The sequence below is a fragment of the Solanum lycopersicum genome, chromosome 5 (genome assembly GCF_036512215.1).
Source record: "Solanum lycopersicum chromosome 5, SLM_r2.1".
Lineage (NCBI taxonomy): Eukaryota > Viridiplantae > Streptophyta > Magnoliopsida > Solanales > Solanaceae > Solanum > Solanum lycopersicum.
The window spans coordinates 46274873-46292907 of NC_090804.1; the positions used below are offsets into that span (position 1 = coordinate 46274873).

Genomic DNA, 18035 nt, shown 5'->3' on the forward strand with positions numbered 1-18035 from the left:
GAGTAGGTGGTGTATTGGGGAGTAATGGGGGTGAAAGAGCTGTTGGTGGGGTCCAAATCCCGTTGCCCAACGACTAGTTCACCTTTAATAAAAAAATTGCTAAACCAGACCGGACTGGGATGGACCGAGATCGAAACTAAAACCGAGACTAACCGAATCAACATAGAACCTGGACAGACCAGAACCAGAACTGTAATCGGCACCTCCCATTTCCATTGCCATGCTTAGCTTAAGGTGAATGAGAAAGAACTATCCAACTCGTGACCTCAAGCTTGCAACAGTGGTGTTTAAACTTAAGATTTGGAGACATTACTTTTACGGTGTTTACGTAGATGTGTTCACATACCATAAGAACCTTTAATATGTGTTCACCCAGAAAGAATTTAATCTTTGAAGGCGATGGCTTGAGTTTCTGTAAGAGTAGGTTATGAGTTTGCATTACTATCTTGGTAAGGCTAATGTAGTAGAAGATTCTAAGTACTTAACAGACTATCTATGGCTAGTGTAGCATATGTTGAGGAAGAAATATAAGAGCTAGTGAAGGATGTTCACATGCTTATTTGCTTGGGAGTTCTCCTTATGATCATATTAGGTAGGACTTTTAAGGTTAAAAATGGGTCAAAATCTTCTTTTGGTAGTGGAGGTCAAGGAAAAGCAAGACAGTGATCTAATATTTCTTGAACTAAAGGATACAATCCATTAGAAAGAGGGTTGAGGTTTTCTACCAAGGGAGAGATGGTATGCTTCACTATTAGGGTTGTTTATTTGTTTCGAAGGTGGGCAAGTTGAGACAACAAATTCTTGCAGAAGCCCACAAATTCAGATATTCTATTCATCTAGGCACCACTAATATGTACCATGATATGCGGAAAGTCTATTGGTAGAATGGTATGAAAAGGGATATAATGGATTTTGTGGGCATGATGACACTCATCTATTCCACCAAGACAAGTCAGCCTAAAACCCAACATCTAATAAAGTGCAAAAATAAAATAAAAGTCCAATTATAGTTTCTCTTATGAAAAGAAGTCAACTTGATTCAATCCCCAAACAAGGTTATCACGTGCACAAGCCTCCAATGTAAATACTAAAATCGAAATAAAATACACAAGTCTCAAATGAATTTGTTTTTCAAGTAAATATAAAATCATAAACAGGAGTAAGAAGGTTTGCCGAGATGATAATAACTACCTCAAAATCTCCACAGAAAGCCTCGAAAATGAAGAAAATAGAAGGTATCACTACGATCCGGGCTTGTAACCTACAAAAATTTGTAGAAGCAAGGGGTGAGTATCAAACCACACGGTACCCCACAAGCAAAACTCTAAACACAAGATAAGGGAACATAATATGCGTACTCCTTACACCCTATTTCAACCTCGATACTACATCCTGCATAAATTAAGTCCAACCAAATAGTTCACAGTTTATAAAACACATAGCTCATCAACAACATTCTAACAATTTCATATACGCAACAACTACACTCTCACAGTTTCATATTCTCAACAACAACACTCTAATAATTCTATATCCTCAACAACAACACTCCAACAGTCTCATATCCTGAACAACAACACTCTAACAACTCCATATACACTACGACTACACTCTAGAAGTTTCATATCCTCAATAACAACACTCTAAAAATTTCATATCCTCAACAACTATACTTTAACAATTGCACATCTTCAACAACAAGCTCAATATTGATCAGTCACAAGTTCTACAGAAAGGCACTCACAAGATCAGTAACACACAAGATAAAGTTCACCAATAATAAAGAAGTGCAATGTAATGAAATTCAATGTCAAGTATAGTGATGTATGTCTGACCTAATGATACAAAATACGATGTCTCTCAGTCGGGGACCCATGGGGGACATATCTGTCCATGCATTCAATGCGGTGCACGATACGACCCTCTAAAAAGTAGCCATCTCGGCGTAGGATACGTCCCTTGAAATATAGTATCCATCGTGGCGCACAATACGTCCCTTGAAATAAAGTACATCCTCTTATCACATATCACTTATCACCACTGTGTCTCAGAATCAATGAAAATGATATGCTCAAATGACTAATGAGGAGATAATCATTTTAATAACAGGGCATAATTCACAAGAATGCAACCGTAATACATTATCAAATAAGCAACAACCCTTCAAATCATTCTCAAACATCGCACAAAAAAATACACGATTCCACATGCTTAAAGAGGGTTTAGAAATTTACTTTCCTTAGCCAATCGAATAATCACTCTCGGACTTGAGTCTTCCCTTTCCGTTGAGCTTCCAACCCAAAGCAATCTATTCACATAAATTATCACAATAAGAATTCAAGACTAACAACACCGATATTACTATGTGCCTATTCTAGAATTAAGAACTCACTCAAATATATAATTAAGTTCCTAATATTGAGGCCAATTAATATGTCAATTCCTTCGATCAGCTCCAAATTTCAAGCCTAGAATATAGTCTTAATATCTCCAAATAATATATTTTTAATTGTAATCATATAATACAATACACCTCATGATTAAATATATATCTCAATAAATCAAAACTTGAATTATAATCTGATAACTATAAGAAAAATTGTGAAACCCAAACTAAAACATTAATCTCTTTTATTACCGTCGAATTACGACATTCAAAAGTCTAGATGAATGCCTCAATTAGTTGTCATGATTACATAGCCATGATTTGACTGTAATGATTGGAAATTCTACACCACTGCTAACTTATAAATATATTTATATATAAGAATTTAATGAAGTCAGCAATTTGATTTCCTTTTTTACTATTTTCCACTCATTATAATAATCATAATGATAATATCTATAACTACAAGTTATCTCAATGCATATATTCAATTGCATAATTAAGGAATTTGTTAATGTTACCTGAACGTAAGTCAATCCCTTTCTACTCCGTCCCCCGCTAGCGTAGGTAAGTCCAGACCTTTTTCTTTTGTTTTCTTTTCTTAAATTATGATCCAAAAATTCTCAACCTTAATAATTTATTTTCCTATGTGTCCAAGTAGTATTAAACTAAATAAAAAACCTGATTCATTAAGCTTTAATTAAAGTTAACTATTTAATAATTGACCATTAATCAATTCACTTTCGTTAAATGAATATTCAAAATTTTCAAAAATGACCTTGTGGGTCATTACACTAAGTTCCCAATAATCAGCAAGTCAAAGTGCAACATCAGAAACTAGGAGATAGTACTCAAGATATCTACATTCCTAATTGGAAGTGGGAAGTGATCAACATGGATTTCATCACAAGTTTACCTCATACTCGTAGATTGCATGGCTCCATTTGGGTGATAATGGATAGAGTTACTAAGTCTTCACGTTTTTTGGCGGTAAAGACATAGATTCAATGAAAGACCACGCCAAGCTCTACATTAATGAGATAGTCAGGTTAATGGGGTTCCTTTGTCTATCATTTCATATAAAGTTAGTTTACCTCTCATTTCTGGAAGTCATTTCAGAAAGGTCTTGGTACTCAGGTTAAAATTATCAAAACATTTCCTCCATAGACTGATGGTCTGACAGAGCGTACCAGTCAGATCTTAGAGGACATGTTGAGAGATTGCGTCATTGATTTTAAGGGTAGTTAGGCTCTTATTTAGTTCGCCTATAATAATAATTACTATTCGAGCATTCAGATGACCCCTTATTAGGCATTGTATGGGTGTAGATGAAGATGTCCTGTAGGTTGGTTTGAAGTAGGTGAAAAATCCTTGATAGGACCAGATTCAGTTCATGAACCTATGGAGAAAGTGAAACTCATCAGAGACAGACTTAAGACAGACTAGAGTCACTGGAAGTCTTATGCAGATTTAAGGAGAAGGGAACTAGAGTCCCAACTTGATGATGAGATTTTTCAAGAAAGGATGATGAGATTTTTCACCTAAGAAAGGATGATGAGATTTTTCAAGAAAGTAAGCTTAGTACTATATGTAGACCCTTAAAAGATTCTAAAAAGGATTGGAAAAGTGACTTATGAGTTAGAGTTGCCAATAAGAGTAGCATCAGTGCATCCAATTTTTCACATTTGGTTGTTGAAGAAGTGTATGGGTGACCCATCATACATTGTGCTTTTAGAAAGTGTGGTTGCAAATGATAGTCTCACTTATGAGGATGTGCATGTTAAGATTATTGATTGTTAGGTTAAAAGGTTGAGAAATAAAGGAGTCGCTTCAGTCAAGGTTTTGTGAAGGATTCAGTCCGTAGAGTGGGATACTTGGAAAGCGGAAACAGTCATGATGGCCAAGTATCCTGACCTCTTTTCTTCCGATTCCACTCCATCTTAATCTATTTGTTCATTTTCCATTTTTAGTTATTCATGCACATATTTAACCTTAGTATCATGTTCCCTTAGTATGTACTTGCATTTTTAACGTAGTTGCATGTTATGGAACTTAGACTCGTCACAAAATAGTCTTAGTATTTCTGTGGTAGGGTTGCAATTCTTTCCCTCTATTTCGTCTAGTTTAGTCTTCATTCAAGGATGGATGTTCCAAGCGGGGGGAAAATAATGTAACACCATGTATCCAAAAACAGGTTTCAATGCAAATTTCAAGAAGTTGCACGTGTAACCCACGGTCGCCACGGATCGTAGGGTGACACATAGCCCGTGCAGCTGGTTCGTGGTTCAAACCGGCAACCGCTCCCCAGACTCAGCCCAAAAATACCTCTAAGTGTTGACCAACCGCAGAATCCATGGACCATAAGTCAGGTCACAAATTGTGGTCCGTGGATCCAACCCTCTATATCAAGCTTTTGTCCCAATTGACGGTTGACCAACACGAACTATAAGTCGATTGACGGTTCGTTGGTTACGTCTGTCGGTGACCCCGACAATATTTATGTCAGGGGTCATTTGGTATTTTCCTTATTTGTTCAACACCTAAACTACGTTGTTTAACCCTAATATACATGGTTTTGGTTATTTTTAGCCTACAAATATAACTAGAACTTACCTAAGTCACATCATTTATCAAAACATAGAAACTTAGAGCATTAAGAGAAGAAAGAGGCGACCAAACCCTAGTTCAAGAACGCGACAAGGTTTCATTAGTTCCAACTCTTAAATCGAATAATTTCTTAGTGGAATTCGTCACCAGGTATGTGAGATTTCACTAGTGGGTTCCTTTTGTCCATAGTCCCTAGATTTCAGTTACTTTCTTGATTCCCTTGATATTATGCGACATATCGTTTCTTGAATGTTAGAAATTGTTGAGTTTCACTTGTTAGTATGATCCAAATTAGATTATCATGTTGTTGCTTAGTTCTTTGCATGAATTTAGAACCCTAGCTATGTAGTTCATTAGTTCATGAATTACATATGCTAGGTCAGTTAAATTCAAATATATACATACATGCCTCATTTTACGAATGTCATAATATCAATATAATTTTTGCATTCTCATTTGCACTTTTGTATTATGAGATATCTAGTATTACAACATTTCAATCATAATGTTTCTTATTTGCATAATCAATTAGGAGTAACTTAAAACCGAGTTGGCTAGGGTCATTCACTCTCAAGTCCCAGAACTATGTGCCATGTAGGTTGTAAGTCCCACTATGTGCATCATTTTAGTGATCACGCAAGTCATGCCTCTATATCATTGTAGGGTATATTGGGTCCTCTCGATGGGATGTATACATCAGACTCCACATTTAGCTCATGTGGTTTCATGACGGTCATTAGTAGCTCCCACAATTTAGCCAGATTCTTTTGCATTAACCATGTTATCAATACAATATTGAGTCTCAACATGTTATAAAATTGGCCAATGCATGCTTCTAGATCATGTTAAGTATATTCAATACTCTTATCATGTTTAGATCATTTATTATTTTATTGCTCTATTCAGTTATGTTACTTTTCAGTTTTACTCTATCCTGCATACTCAGTACCTTTCAAGTGCTAAGGCATACTCTACGCTACATCTTCTCGTGATGTAGGTTCAGGTTCTCAATTTTCAGATCATGTTTAGATTGGTTCACGATCTTCAGTTCAGCAACATCAGTGGTGAGTCCCCATTCTTCAAGGATAACAGTCATGTTATATTTCAGTTTTTCAGTCTTTTAGTTTCAGTTTACTTAGATTTAGTTGGGGCCTCTCCCAACACTTCTAGTCAGTTAGAGGTCATTTTCAGACATAGTTAGATTCAACATAGTGTTTAAGTTTGATATTTATTTTGTATTAACCTCTTATATTTGATATATGGGTATTCCCCATCACTTTTATTATTATGATATTTAAGCTCCAGCAGTAGTTTTGTTATAATTTGCTTGTTATTCTAGTAGGGTTATCATGGGGTCACTTGTAATCCTAGGTTTTGTGTCCACGTCTTGGGGGTAGGGCATGACAAATCTCGTCCTTTCCGACCTCCGACCAGACCCGAAACCCCTTTGCTATTCTCCTACAAACAACCCGAACAACCACCCAAAACCCCTTTCCCTTTCTCGCTTTTGCTGCTACAGCAAAACAACAACTAAAACCTCAAACGCAGAGAAAAAACAACCTCCAAATCCACCCAAAGAACCAGAATTTAAAACCGGGCTTTCCCCCTATATTTTGATTTTCGTTTGTTTTTGCAGGTTATAAGAAATCTTGACCCCCACGAACGAAACCCAATCTCCGTTCTCCATTTCTCCGGTTACCAGACCTCCATTAAACGAGCACCGAGTTCTCATTCTGATCGAATTTTCCATCTCTAGTGATTAGCAGATCCAACTTTTTGCTTTCTCAGGTAAAAGTTGTTTATTTATTTTTTTCTTTTGCTGCTTGTTCAGATTATTGAGGATGAACTTAGTATTACCTTCTAATTAATTTGCATTTTTTCATGGTGATTAGAGCATCTATTCAGTTCTAGTGTTTAGATTGCAGAATGTTAAGTTATTAAGTTATTGGTTTTTTGATAAATTTTATGGCTTCTATTGAGTGATTATTAGTTTTCTATTATTTCTATTTTGTTTAATATTCATTGTTCTGGTTTAATTGTTATTATTTTATTATAGTTAATAATTGTTGGATGATTAATTTTTTATTTATTTGTTTCTATGATTTGTTATAGTACACATTTGTAATCACTCTTCATTATTTTAATATATTGGTATAATAGTGAACACTAAATTTAGTGAGGTTTCTCTTCTTGTTATTGAGTTTTTTTTAGAATTGTTATTTTGCTTAAGCAAGTTTATTGTGGTGATGAGTCATTTAGGTGGCTAGGTTAGTGTTGCTCGCTTTGAACTTGAAGATATTAGTAAAGCCATTTGATAAGAATATTTTCATGTTCACTTTTGATCCTTTCTTATCTTTCATTGTTTGAATAAATTCATAAACGTTGTTAATTGAAATTGACTAATGAAAAAAAATCCTTGATTTTAGAAGTCTCTCTATTTTAAAAGACAGAAATTTAATTTAATCTCATATTTTGTTTATTAAAATTGGACGATTAAGAGATTACCGTCAATTTCTAAGGCCTCCTATGTTAATAAGATAAATTTTTATTTTTAAGTTATTATTTGATCTATTCCTATTTATTCATGTTCCTATAAAGCTATTCAACTGAAGTTCAAATTTTATTCTTTATTCATTATCTTGTATATATCGATATTAGGAAAACCTTAAGCTGATATTATTGTTTTATTTTAGTATCGTGCATATTGCATGTTTATTATACTTGTATATTATTCTTATCTCCTCCTCAACTAAGTCGGGAACCACCGTTATGAATTTCGAAGGATGTCTAACACCTTCCCTTCAAAATAACTTGAACCCCCCCTTACCTAGAATATGTTGGTTTCGTAGATATTTATTTTAAGTTAAATTTGTTAATTGGTTTTCTAGTTTTCCTAAAAACATAGGTAGCGACTGCCTTTTACCCTTTTTAAGAATTCTTTTTAAACTGAATTATTGTTTTTGGTGTGTCACCGCGATGTTGCGCTCTCTCAAAAGATGTCAACATATATGACCTGTTTCAAAAGTCTGTTTCGATTAAGAATGCGGTCACACATATATTTTTTAGGACATTAAGATTAACTCAAAGATGCAATAATGTACCTTTTCCAATAATATAATTATATTTCACTTATGTAAATTGACAATTTTATATAAAATTATTAAGTGTGATGCAATCTTGGGACATTAAAATTAACTCTAGGATGCAATAAAACAACATGTCCAAAAATACAATTATATTTCCTTTATGTAAAATAATTTTTTAAGATAAAATTATTAAGCATGATGCAAAGAAGATAATTATATTTCTAAATATTAAGACCAAGAATGTTGTTGTATCTAGGTCGAGACCAAATAAAGGTTCAACAAATAAAAATGTGAGAAAATCATGACCTACAAAAATATATCCAAAAGATACCTAAAATAAGTTTAAGTCAATAAATGTGATCGTGTAAGAACCACAGAACTCGAGGGATGCCTAATACATTCTCCTCGGTCAACAAATTTTTTTACCCCAAATTTCTAGTTCGCACACCAAATAAGGTGTCACACCCCGAGCCTACACCCTGGACAGGATTGTCACTCAGAGACAATTGTTGGCCTCGAGCAGACCCTTATTCGGGTTTACTTAAAACATCAAAAAACTATATGCATTTTTTCATAAGATCTATGAAGCCTCTAAAACCACTGAGATGCATGTTGAGACAAATCCCTCTAGATCCTAATGAACTGAACTAGAAAGAAAATAAAAGATTCCTCCAGAATGCAAGAAGGCTCTTTAATAGACTCCGAATGCTCAAGCTCGATCAACATGTATCGTGGTTCCCTGCATCTGCTTCATAATAAGATGCAGACCAACTGACATCAGTAAATTGAACAAACGAGTATGCGAGTTCGAATGCTAAAACAACATAGGCTTGAAAGGTAAATCTGAGAAACTTACCTAGTTCAACTTGACTCAGCAATATTGGACTCATTTCAATATAATAATTTAAAAGAAAGTGCAATCTACAGAAAAGTTGTTTAAAACATGATGTGAGCTCTGTGTATACACAAGGATACAATATAACTCTGAAATATATTTAGAAAGACAAATAACTGTGCATATAGAAATACAATTACTTTTGTGGGAGTTTCTCGAACCGGAAACAATTACATAAGAGCTATGGTAATGATACCCCGATCTACCTTATGCTGCTAGCACATCCTATACACGGCCAAAGGTATAGGACCTAAACTACTAAATGGATCCACTAGTTTATAGTGAAAAGGATTCATCTAAAAAGTATGACCCTTCTCTACCCATGGTGGCTACATGGTTATATGGAGACGTGAGTTATCTGAACTCATGATCGTCCCCAATTCGGTGCTCAATACTACTCCCACAACAGACTAGTACTTACGTTTTAAAAACATACTTCTTAATGATTTGAGATTAATGCTAAAAAACATAGATCAAAGGCTATCTTGGAGATCTCAATTTCCCGTCTTGCTTTGTTTATAAAGCTTTTAATATTTTCTAAAAACTAGCCCGAAAGGTGTTAGGAAATCTCAGTTTCCGTTCTTACTTAAATGTGAAAATATTTTAAATCTCTTTGGGAATATCTAGTCCTGTATATATATTTTTTTTGAGAACAGAACTTCAATTTCTCTTCACTGAACTAAAAAATTATGTCTTAAATTAAAGTAAAAACATTTGTGGAAAGAATTTTGAAAATGTGGAATAAACTTCTCTTACTTGACTCTTGACTTTGATCTTAACTACTCTTGACTTGAGTCTTTACTAATCATTTAGTTAAATTATGGATTCAAGGAATATGATTTGTGTTTAAAAAGATCTCATGATGTTTGGGAATGATTTTAGATAGCGCAACATGAGAAAAGTCACGAAATCACTCTCTTGGAAAAAATTTGCGATGTGGAGATATTTTAAGAAATTACTCGTAAAATAAAATTTTGAGGTAGATGAGTTTGTGTCCTAACCACGACGTGGAGAAACGTTTTTTTCTCACAAGGGGAGAAAGTGTTGCAAACTTGCTTGCCAGATTGCGCTCGACTTTTACCTTCATCATTTAACAGCCCAAATTCGACTAAACTAGAATATTTTCCCAAATTCATTTTAGATTTTGATACCCAACATATGTACTCAATAACCTAACTCAATACAACTATAAAACTCAATGTTAAGATCTAAGAAACTCCACAATTCAATCCAAACCAAGAGAAACATTCAAATTCAAGAATACATATCAAAAACATCAACTTTCAAACTCTTTTGGGACAAATTGCGCGGAACTGAACATGGTTGGCACGCGGATGAACTAAAGTAATGCTATGAAGACACACATACCTTGTAGGATCAATTCCTTGGCGAATCCACAACAAAAATTGTTCGTCCTTTGTGATTCTTGTTTTTTCTCTTAACTTTTCTCTTGCATTCTTTCTCCAAAATCCCTAACTCTTTTTTCAAAAGCGTAAACTAGACTAACTAAGTTATGACCCCAATATATTTACTAAAAACGAAATTAATTAGTTGGGCAAGGAAAAGACCAAACTACCTTTCTAAAATCTACATTGGCTAATTCCTTAATCGAAAAACTCAACTTTCAAAGGACATATCTTACTCATATGAACTCAAAATTGCACACTCACCTAGAAGTTATGGACACTTGAAGTTGACCAAAACTCTACATTTCATAACTTAAAATGATTATTTCAAGTTATAAAATTCTTTCTAGCTATTTCAATTTGCGAGATGTTACAATACTCCCCCTTGGAAACATTCATCCTCGAATGAGATTACTCTTACTAGGCTAAAGGTGGTAACATCTAGTTTAAACACCAAACGAGGAAATTAAAACAAACAATAGGCTCACTCATAATTTAAAGAGTACTAAGAAGAAAATTAGTGCCTTGGTCTGCATTTTCTCTGGATTCACAGATATGTGGATATCTCTTTTTCATATCCTCTTCAACTTTCCAAGTGTTCCCTCAACAAATTGATTCATCCATAGAGCTGTGATTGATGTTAATTCCTTGGTCCTCCTCAACTTGCAAACTTGGAAATCTAGAATCTGGACCAAAAACTCTTCAAAACATAAGTTATACTTGATACTAATATACTGAGGACTAAGTTTCCCCTTCTAAAAAAACCTCAATATCACACTTCTTGAGTGCAGCGTTCAAGTATACTCAATCATCTGCTTCAAACCATCCAATAGGATATGTAGAGCTTCGTAAGGAGCCATCTGGATACTAGAATGGTAACTATTGTTGTAGGAAATTTCAATGAGAGATAGGTGATCATCTCAATTACCCTTGAAATCAATTACACAATCTACCTTAAATACTCAAAACACTATCTCCTCCTTGTTCAAAAGACACCAACTTTTGCTTATGAAAACTTGTCTTTAATTCAAGCAATAAAGGATCTTAGTCTTTCTTCTACTCTTAGTTCTGACAATAATGATGATTCAACCCCATTCATCACCACTACCCCTCTTCTATGAAAATCCATTAGTCGAACTCCTATTCGTGCAAGTCTATGCACCTCTTTTGCTAACTCTCTCTTACCTTTCTCAAAATAGGAGGTATTACCCATTGATAACCTGCTCAAGGCATCAACAACAACATTAACCTTGCCTGGGTGATAAAAGAATATTCATGTCATTATCTTTAAGTAACTTGAACAACCTTCTCTGTCTAAGATTAAGCTCTTTCTAACTAAACACACACCGAAGGTACTAGTGATTGATAAACACATCTTATGAACTCCATAAAGATAATGGCACCATATATTCACAGCGAATACTACTGCAAAAGACTCTAAGTCATGGGTTGGGTAATTCTTCTCGTGAACCTTAAACTGGCTTGAGACATAAGCTATAACTTTGTCAGTCTGTATTAACATACAACAAAATTAAACTCTAGATGCATCACAATACACGACAAAACCTTGAGTACCTTTTGGTACGATCAAAACTAGGCACTAGTCAACCTCTTTTTCTATTCTTGAAAGATTTTCTCACAAGCTTCAGACTATTGAAACTTAATTGTCTTCTTATTCAACTTGGTAAAAGGATATGAAATAGAAGTACCCCTCTATGAATTTTCTATAGTAGCCAGCATATCCCAAGAAACTACTAATATCAGTCGTAGATGTGGGTCTAGGCCAACTCTGCACTACCTCTATCTTTTGGGTATCAACTCTAATTCAATCACCAGACACTATGTGGACTAAGAACGCCACAAACTCAAGCCAAAACTCATATTTAGAGAACTTAGCATATAAATCATTATCTTTCAAAGTATGAAAAATATTCTGAGATGTCTAGCATGATCTTCTCCATTTCTCGAATAGATTAGAATGTCATCAATGAAGACGATAACAAACATATCTAAGTAAGGCTTGAATAAACTAGTCATAAGGTGCATGAATGTTGTTGGTGCATTACTGAACCCAAAGGACATGACTAAAAACTCAAAATGACTACATCGACATCTGAAAGTTGTCTTTAGAATATCACATTCCCTTACTCTCAATTGATGGTAGCCAGATCTGATATCTATCTTAGAAAAATAGGTGGCACCCTGAATTTGATCGAATAAATCATTAATCCTTTGAAGATGATACTTGTTCTTGACGGTAACCTTTTTCAATTTACGATTGTCTATACACATCCTAAGGGAACCATTTTTATTTCTCACAAACAAGACCGGAGGGCCCCAAGGTGAGATAATTGGTCGAAAGAAACCCTTATCTAATTGATCCTTTAACTTCTCTGTAAGCTCTTTCAATTCTGCTAGTGCCATTCTGTATGACGAAATAGATATAGGATGAGTATCTGGAAGAACATCTATACCGAAGCCTATCTCACTCTCAGGAGAAAATCTAGTAATATCGTCTAAACAGACCTCTGGAAACTCTTTTACTACTAGAGGTACCTCAACACTTGAGTCATTAACTCGGACCAAGTAATAGACACACCCTTTAGAAACTAACTTACTTTCTTTAAGGTACAAAATGAAATGACCCTTAGACACTAATGAACGGCTTTTCCACTCTAAGACTGGCTCATTTGGAGACTAAACATGACTATTCGAGTTCTATAATCAAGTGAGGCAGAATAGGCATGAATCCAATCCATATTGAGATCGACTTCAAAACTACCATATCTAACTAAGTGAAATCATCCATGGTACTCTTGTGATTGATGAAAATGGGAAAATCACAATATATTCTCTCTGCTAGAATGGACTCACCAAAAGGTGAAGAAACATTGAACTGTTAAGTAAGTTCCTTAGGAATAATATCAAAGTGTAACACCTTGAAAATCCAAGACACATTGTAAGGCCTAACATAGGTGTCATGACGTCTAAGTACTATTATAATTTCATTTTAAATGAATATAGGTCATTTATAAGGGACGTCCATTACGTTCAAAAAGTTGGTTCAAAGGGATGTTAGTGTGCATTAGCCTATTTGACTAACTTTTAGGAGTCAGAAATGTAAAAAAATTGGTGGAAAGGTAGATAATAAGTGTTTGAGTGGCTTCATGGTTGAAACGTCCGGGTACAACTCCCCAAAGACCAACCAAGGGCCCTTGAGGAGGACTCTTGTAGTTTGATGCAACACTGCCTGGCAGTGTGCATCAACGGGACAGAAGACGTCCCGTGTGTGGACGGAAGTGGCGTCAATGTCACCGTCATCCCACACTTAGGCTGGTAGAGAAGGCCCTTTCACCCACACAACCTCTGAACTCATTTGACGGAGTGCAAAGGTGCAGACTACGGCTCGTATCTGGATCGACGGGGCGTCGATGCCATCGTCGTCCCACACTTAAACAATTTGAGAAATCCCCTCACCTGCACAGTCCGACGGTTAAACAATTTGAGAAATCCCCTCACCTACACAGTTCGACGGTTAAACAATTTGAGAAATCCCCTCACCTGCACAGTCTCTACAAAGAAGAAGGAGTGCAGGACGGAGGAGGGATGTCCGTCGACTCACAGAAGGTCCGTCGATCGGGGTTTCGTCTATAAGGGTCGAGTTTTCTACCTAATTTAAGTTGGTCTTATTTAATTAATTAAGTGGTTTAGGGATTTGTTGGGGATTAAATGGAGACTAATTAACTTATTAAGTCCCATTATAAATACCCTCAACTCTCATTAACCTAAAAACAACTCTCACATGAACTCTCTTCCTTCTCTCTTATCTCTCTCTCTACATGAACTCACCATTGAAGACTAGCAAGGACAAGGGTTTCGAGGTTGGAAAGGGAAAAATTCACCATCAAATTGTTGACAAACGTTAAGGTATGGGTTATATTCACCTTTGAGACTCTTTCCTCAAAGGGTTCCTTCAAAAATATATTTCAAAAGTTGAGTTTTCCTATGGGTTTAAAGTTATAGATTGAGTTGTTAATGATTTCTTAGGGTTATATTGAGTATATTAATATTTAATTCAACTTTTTTATGGTAATTGTTGATGGTTTGGTCTAAATATAAGGATATGATCCTATATCCCTAACCCTAGGTATTTATCTTGACCTATATTGTATTGTGATCATTCAATTGAGTAGGTTGTTGATTTGATTACTATCCTATCATGCTAGTTCTTGAGATGAGATTTAGGTTATGAATTAAAATGTGAAATTAGCCTATGTATCTTGTCACAAGTTATGATCTAGAGTTGAATTGTGTTATAGAGATGCAATTCGCCTTGTTATAATATTGGTTATCATTATGTGATAATGTTACTCCATAAATTGGGTTGAGTTATGGGTTGATGGTAAGACCTTGATGATAGACTACGAGGAAGACTAGGTAAGTCTTAGAATCTCTATCTTTACTTCCAATTGTGATTAGTTGTTGTTAAGTCAAGATATTGCATTGTAGTATGCCTTATACTAGGATTATAGGGTTGTATGATGTTGAATTGAAATGTCGTGACCATGTTGTGAGGTTGATTAAGGTGTATGTCATATAAGGATGGAGAAAACTATCAATGTGCCTTAATATGATATGAAATTCTAATATGTTAACCTCACTTATATGAATTGTGATGCAAGGACTTATACTCATACAATTCTTATTGAGCTATTGATGATGATGATTATATAAGGGGTATACCCTATGAACTAAATTAAGCTATGATTTTTAATTAAAGGCTTAAAGACATTTCAAAAAGGGACTCTAGCTTAGCACCGAGTGAACTAGATTGTGGAGTGTCCTTTCCCACATAGGAAAGGTAGGAACACTACATTACTCTTGAGATTGGAGACTATAATGCATGGCGCATAAAGAGGGTCCCAACTATATCTCTAGTTCTTGAACTATGTTTCCCCCATATGAATACTAGCTAGTGGATCCACGTAGTTGCTATGTTTCATGTTTTGGTACTACCTTGGCAAGTAGTACGCCTTTTTTCGGTGTAGGGTTTTATGACACCATATTCCACACTAGGTCATGTGGTCTATGTCAGTTAGGGAAAGATGTTCCCAAAAGGTAAAATGAATTAAAGGACTCGAACTCTAACTTGGATAACCTAAGGGGTCTAGCTTAGTCTAGGTAAGGGTATGAGACTCTACCTAAATATTGCACTAGTTAGACTTGAGGGGAGTCTTAGGAGAAGATTCTTATATATGTTTATGTTATGATAATATATGATGTATATATGATGACAATGACACATTGTTGATACTATATGTTGATCAGTTCATTTATGAATATGCCTTGAGTTACAATGTTAATATATGATGTAATGTAAACCTAAATGCCATGATATGTAAAGTTGGACATTCGACATGTATTCTTGTTGAGGATACTTGATTGAGTAAGGTTATGGGGCTTTGCTTGGTCATTGTACTTCTTGACTTGATAAGAACTTATGAGTAGTTATCTTGCTTATTATCATATTGTTTGACTCTTATTCATTCTTGTGATATTATTCCTTGATGTTAGGGTTGTAGTAAATCATGGTTTCAAGTATGTTGGGATAAGTGTTACTTGTTGAGATTGTAAGCATGTTTGGTTGATTGATATGACTTACTTGACTTTGCATTAAGTCCCTAGAAGGGTAAAATAACATGTTTTGACAAAAAGTCCCTTTTAGCATGTTTTGCTTTTGTATGTGCATAAGATCCCATACTTAGTATATGTGGAGTACTAACCCCATTTTCTTTCCTTTTTCCCAAACATTTTAGGTTTCGGTCATTGAAGAGTTTGAAAGGCGACGTTTTTGAAGGCTTGGATTCTTTCTTTCATCCAAGTAGGGAAGATCCTCATCTTTCGAGGGCAATTCCATCCTCTAGCTTACGGATTTTGTTATGAGCTTATTTACTCTTTCATTCCTTTCCTTTTTGATTGAGTATTGTACTTTTGTATGACCTATATATGTCTTGTTGGATTGATGTAAGGGCTATGCCCATATTTTGATATTTGTTTAGATGGTATGAGATGAGACAAACGTTGAGACTATTTCTATATTTTACGTATATATATATGTGCAATAAAAGTAGAAGGCTATGTATCTTCCTATACGAAGGGTCTATGTATACTCGATTTGAATATATATTATGTGTATGTAGATGTCAATGTAAACCTCCAAGTAGTGATAATGAACATTTTAAATTTTTTTGCAATTTTTCAACCGATGAATGTAATGACATGAAACTAAGAGGCTAGTATTAGTCCTTGAAAAAGACGACGATGTCGGTTACATCTAGGGTGTAAACCCTGATGTGACACAAAGTTCATAGCAACATATGGAGTTGAAAAATATAACCTCGCTCTTGCATCTAGCAAACATAAATAGTAAAGTCAAAGACTCAAATCATACTAGTGACAACATCCGGCGAATCCTCTTGCTCTTGGGAATTGTTGATACCATACAAGGGGTTCGTTCCTTCGCTAGTAACAAAATTTGCCCCTCTAGGTGAAAACTTGTGTTGTGGAGCAACTGATGAAGATTGGGCTCTATTTCCCCCACTACCATTTCCCTTGTTGTTCTTTGGACAATATTGCATGAAATGCCTAGTAAAACCACATTTGGAACAAACATTGGAGCTCTCACGAAAAATACCCAAATAGTTCCTACCACACTTAGAACAAAAAGGAGGCTTACTACCCCCTTGTGCCATACTACCCTAGGTATAAGCAGGCTTAGCTCTGGAATTCTGACCAAAATACTCACCTCTGTTCTGAAGTGCAGGTGCACTAGTATATAATCAAGCAAGTCCCTTTTGTTTTTATTGGAATGATACTGGTTGGAATAATTCTTCATCTCACGGACTCATTCCCTATCTTAACCCTCTTGTTCTTGAACTCCTCTTTATCTCTCAACGTTTCTTCCTCTACGTGCTACACATAGACCATCAAACTCTAAATGTCTTTTTACCCAATATGCATTGCTGCTCGACCCTCTTTGCTTGATAAGCGCCCCAAACCAACAACAAACAAACTCATTCTACTCCTTATGTCCTTAGACATCTCCTGAGATTAACGGGATAGTTGCGTGAACTTCAACCCATATTCATGAACATTTAGAGAATCCTGCTTAAGTTTAAGGAACTCATGTATTCTCAAGGAAATAACTGCCCCAAGAAAGCTTTCTCAAAATAGACCCAACTCGTAGGGGGTGCACCCTCAGCTCTACCCTCTTTCAATTGGAGAAATTAGGTCCTAGCAACGCCCTTCAATTGATATGCAGCTAGCTTAACTTGTTCAGTGTTAACAAAATACATCACCTTGATACCTTTTTCAGTTCCTCATTGAAGTTTTCTAGATCCTCATTAGTACTCGAACTAGTGAAACTTGGGGGTTTCATCCTCAATAACTCATGAATTTTTGGAGTGTCAGCCCCTTCTAGTGGAGCTCCTCTTTATTGAACAACCTGATTAGCCAAAGCCAGACTCAAAATACTAATTGCCTCTTAGTAACTTTTCCTTGCAGTTTGTAAGGTACCTAGAGCATCACATGTACCTAAAAAGGTTAATAATATGTCAATTAAGTGTTTTTACAATGTGCATACTTTATTTGAAGTG

At 35.3% G+C, this 18035-nt stretch overlaps 1 long non-coding RNA gene across 1 annotated transcript; it reads left to right on the forward strand.

Annotated features, from left to right (window-relative positions):
• The first annotated feature begins 6252 nt into the window (after window positions 1–6252).
• On the forward strand, window positions 6253–16470 carry LOC138348590 (uncharacterized). Its single transcript, XR_011221342.1, has 2 exons — window positions 6253–6781; window positions 16197–16470. It is a non-coding gene; the product is annotated as an uncharacterized lncRNA (long non-coding RNA).
• Window positions 16471–18035: the final 1565 nt, after the last annotated feature.